This window comes from Carassius auratus, unplaced genomic scaffold (assembly GCF_003368295.1).
Source record: "Carassius auratus strain Wakin unplaced genomic scaffold, ASM336829v1 scaf_tig00040859, whole genome shotgun sequence".
Classification (NCBI taxonomy): domain Eukaryota; kingdom Metazoa; phylum Chordata; class Actinopteri; order Cypriniformes; family Cyprinidae; genus Carassius; species Carassius auratus.
Genome location: NW_020526613.1, coordinates 4,574 through 9,282, shown reverse-complemented (window position 1 = coordinate 9,282; position 4,709 = coordinate 4,574). Strand labels below are relative to the sequence as shown.

At 45.9% G+C, this 4,709-nt stretch overlaps 1 pseudogene; it reads right to left on the bottom strand.

The window, feature by feature from the left end:
* Nucleotides 1-486: 486 nt before the first annotated feature.
* LOC113084881 (interferon regulatory factor 2-binding protein 2-B-like) lies at nucleotides 487-3,396 on the bottom strand (annotated as a pseudogene).
* Between the last annotated feature and the right edge of the window lie 1,313 nt (nucleotides 3,397-4,709).

Below are 4,709 nucleotides of genomic sequence, written 5' to 3'. Positions count from 1 at the left end.
ATGTTAACTAAGTAGCTAATAAAATCATGAATATGTCTTTTCAGATGCCCCATCTGCTCCTGGAGAGCATGTTTAACATTGCATGTCTTTATCCACCAAAAAAGGCCAAGGGAAAGATTGTTTACGAGCTCGTCAATGCACAGCATGAGAGTAAAAATAGACGTGGAGTGTCGTCTTGCACGCAGCATTAGGTTACTCCACATGGAGGCTGAAAACAATGTGCCATACAAGTCACAGCTTGCATGCATGCAAGAGGAGAAAAAAACAAAACAAAGATACTCTTCCAAATTCAAGCGTTCTCTGGTTACTTTACCTTTGCAAATAGCAGTGATATCCGTCACCATTACTGAGGCAATGAACTCCCAGCATGCACCAGGACAGAATCTCCCGGGCTGACGCTTGGGTTTGTTTAGTTCCCTTTTCGCTCTCATTGAGCGGTGAATGATTCAGCGAGGGCAGACAAGAAGCCAACCACAGACACGTCAGGATTGTTATTACAAGGTCAGAAATTGTATTTGGCAATTTTTTAAACAAGTGCATACAATACAGCTAAAAGCGTTTCAGTTCTTGCCAAGTGCTTAAAGAGTATTAGTCACATTCTGTGTTTAAACATGGACTGCCACCAGCTCTACTAGTACAACCACTGAATGAGGGGGGGGGGGGTTATAGCGCGTACATACCGTTTTATCTTCGGAAGAAACATAGAAACACAATGTATTCAAAAAAAAAAAAAAAGGGAAAATCAAAAAAATTATACAGCCATGTTTACCAAGTGTACAGTTCCTTTCAGTCCATATGTACATGTCCGGTTAGTTCACGTTTGGATGGTATGCATTATGAGTTGTGTATATTATGCGCGAAAAATGCTAATTCAAGGGTCCCGCTCCTTTTTAACCTTTACGTCCCCAGCCAATATGGTGGCTATTTCGCCTTGCATGAACGCCCATGGTACGTTGGATCCAACAAGCGGGCATTTCTCGCCACTCGGGCAGTAAACCTCTCCCGTCGCCCCCTGCTGTTTAATGCTCTCGCGGGAACACGGGAAACAGAACTTGTGCGAAGGAACGGACGGGCACTGGACGAAATGAGTGTCCTCGAGGCGCTCGTGGCACAGGGTGCAGCACAACGGCACGCTTCCGGGTGCCACCGAGGAATCGGGAATGCTCTGCGGATGCCCGGCCTGCGGGTCCATGCCGGGAATGTGCGCGGTCGACGTTCCCGACGTTCCTAGCGCGAGCCGCCTCTGTCCGGCCGAGGGCGATTGTGGGCTCCCGCTGTTGCGCCGTCCCGCGGCTGACGAGGTCGTGGAGTGCACCTGGTTGCCGCCGTCTTTAGGTGAGCCGGGTACCGGCGCCCGCGTTGTCCGCGGCCAAAATGAGCGCGGCCATCGGTGACTGGCCGTTCTGCGCGGCGGTGGCCGCCTCTGGCGGGGTGGTGCGCGAATGCGGGGAGATCGTCGAGGGAGGAGCGGCTGCGAATGAAGAGGGCATCTTGAGCACCTCGGATGGAGACGGCAACCACGGCTGACCCTCGCCATTGAGCTTGGAGGCACTGCCCTCCCCGTCCGGCTCGGGAGAGGGTTTCCTTTTAATTCCCCGAGAGTGCTTACCACGGTCTGCATGGAGAGAGAGAGAGAGAGAGAGATAAACACTCAACTAATACTCGACTAAAACAGCCCTTCACTAGTTCAGCGCTTCATGCATGGCCTGCTGTTGGCACTATTTTCTGGCCCCATATAAAATGTGCCATGTGCCGAACACTGGGTGATGAAATGGCAGCGATGTGCATCTCTTATTCTTCCAAACATTACGAATGCACAATCTAGAGAGTTCAAAGCATGCTTTGATGAATGCAAGTGCAAAAGAAATCAAGATGCATGATCTAGAGTTTAAAAACATGCTCGGACTCAAACACAAATGCATGCGTATTCACAACACGTTTTGACATCTCAGATTATTTTAAATACTGATCCAGTTTAAAAAAATACAAATCTACAGCTTAAAAGCATGTGCTAGTGTTTTAAAAGACAAAATAAAAGCATGCACACAAAAAACTGCATGGAGTTAAAACGCATGCTCTGGAGAATGCATGAATAAATACGATTGTGAATAATCCGGAGCATGTTTTGATATCTCAAATTATTCTAAAAATTGAACGCCACACACAAAATCCAGTTTAAAGCACGTTTTGATGTTTTGAAAGCCAAATGGCATGCATGAACACACGACTGGATTTTGTAGCATTATGAATTTGGAGGTTAGAAGCATGCACTAATGTTTTAAACTACTCTAACTGTTGATTAATGACGTATAGACGCAAAATGCATGCATGGATGTCTAAAATATGTATTCTAAAAAATACATGCATGCGTAAGATTACGTGTGTAGCTTGAAAGCAGTGATCTGTACCTGTTTTTAAGGCACTGGAGCTGCTCTCGTATCCTATCCTGTGCGGGAGCGGTGCATGCTCCTTCTTGAACCGGGAGTCGAGGCTGTTGCAGCGTCATCATCTCCCGGACCGTCTTGCCCTTCTGAGTCCAGTCCTCGAGTCGCTTGTGTCCGTCGCTCGGGTCGCTCATGCTGTCGGCGCGGTGTTTGTCCTTCATGTCGTCCCCTCGCTTGCCCACATGCTCCGCCACTAAAGCACCGTGAGGGATCCCCATCTGCACGGATCTCCCGTTAAGCGCGTGTACCGGCGGGATGCTCCCGTTGACAAGCGGAACCAGGTTAGGAGGCAAGGCGCCGGTCCGACGCGGGATCGGGCTCTGGCGGTTCAGCTCCGGGGGCTCGTCGGGCTTTGGAAACCCGTTCGGCACCGGGATCCCGTTCGCTTGTCGCCCCTGGTACTCCGGACCCAGTCTGGGGGGTCTGTCCGACGCGAGCGGGTAGCGATCAAGCGGCTGCGGAGCACGCGAGCCCGGTTCCGTGTGGTTCATGGGCTGGATGTCCTTCCCCGGTTTGCCCACCGGTCCCGGTGATCTGCCCTCCTGGAACCCGTGCGCGCGCTTCAGATGCCGCGCGGTCTCGATCACGAACTCGATGCGGTCCGCTCCTTCGTAGTTGACGCATCCGCGGCACACGGGCTCGGTAAAATCCCAGATCATCGCCCACGGCATGCGGGGCAGATCGCACAAATAACACGACTGCCTGCGCGAGGCAGCGACCGCCGCAGACGACATGCTGCTGAAAAAAAGAGGCAGAAATATGCAACGAAATTCTCCGAATGTTGCCTGTTTTGATAAGGAGGAGGGAAAAAATATATAAATCTCGTTGTAGTTTCCCACTCGTCCGAAAAGCGAGAAAAACGGCGAAGTTACGCTCCGAAGTTCATGGCAGTGTGCGCGCTCCAGCCCGCGAGCTCTCGGTGTGGGAGCGGTGACGTCACCGCGCGGCTTCTATTTACTTGTCTTCGACAACGCGCTCTGCGCATGCGTGCTGCGCTCCCCCCTCAACGAGAGCGTGGCGTCGAAAAGCGATTAAAAACAACGACAGAAAGAGGCAAAACATACAAGAGAGTGTGTATTCACGACGGAGCTTCGTCTGTCTTGCTATGCCACCAATATTAATGAAATGAAAACGTTAAAATGAGTAAAGTAAACGAATTATATCACATATTTAATTAATTGACAGAAAGATCGATTGGGTTTCCTACTATGCGTTTTTAAAGATGGAATGTTTGATCAAACAGAATATCACGTACAGTTAAGTCCTAAATATTTAAATTACTGTACTTTTATTCTTTGATAATACCTATAAAACCATGAAATCATCCTCAAGTAACTTTGTGTGAGGGGTAAACCTCACAAACAACAGTACTTAAGGTTAATTCAGGTAAACTGGGACACTTTTTACCATTGAGATAAAAAAAAAGTCTCAATTACCCCATTTGGAATGGATTTTATGAGTTATTATTTGGTATTAGTTGGTTGACAGTCTAATAAACATTATATCCTGTTTGAAATTGGTTTTACTATATCAAAATGTCAAAACACATTGACCTTCCATCCTCGTGATCTGTCAATTCCTCAGTGAGCAACTGTGGCTCTTTATTTCAATCCTGTCTGGTCGCCAATTTTGTGTAAATAATCAAGTTATATTGATTTTTAAAGGTTGTAGAGTTCATAATGTTTTGCTGGACAGTAATGACCCAATTACAGAAACAATGCAATGGTAATCCAATCCAAAATTTGGGAAAATAAATTAAAAAGCAAGGAATAGGCTATATGTAATTAAGACATTAGATTATTAAAGTAAACTAATTGTTTCACATATTTAATTCAAACAGGTTTCCTACTTTTTTCCTGTCCCATACATGTGTTAATATGTTGGATAAAATGTAGAACATACAAGTTTTCAAATTATTTTATAGTTTTTCTATGTTGTCATTATCCCTTTCCATCCTGTTAGTCTTTGATGATGAAAAAACCCATAAGACAATGAAATCATTCTCCAGGAATAAACAGCAGTAAGTATTTGCAATGGAGTTATTTAAAAAAATTATTTGGTTTGCCAGTCTAATAAATTCCATCCTGTTTGAAATTAGTTTTATAACCTCAAAATGTCAAAACATGGTTAACTTGGTGAACTTTCTTCCTTTGATTTCAATCTGGCGTCCTGTTAATTTTGTGTGTGAAAAAATAAAAGTGTTATTGACTTTTAAAAGTTATAGAGTTCATACGGTTCTGTAATGACCCAACTGGAGATCCAATG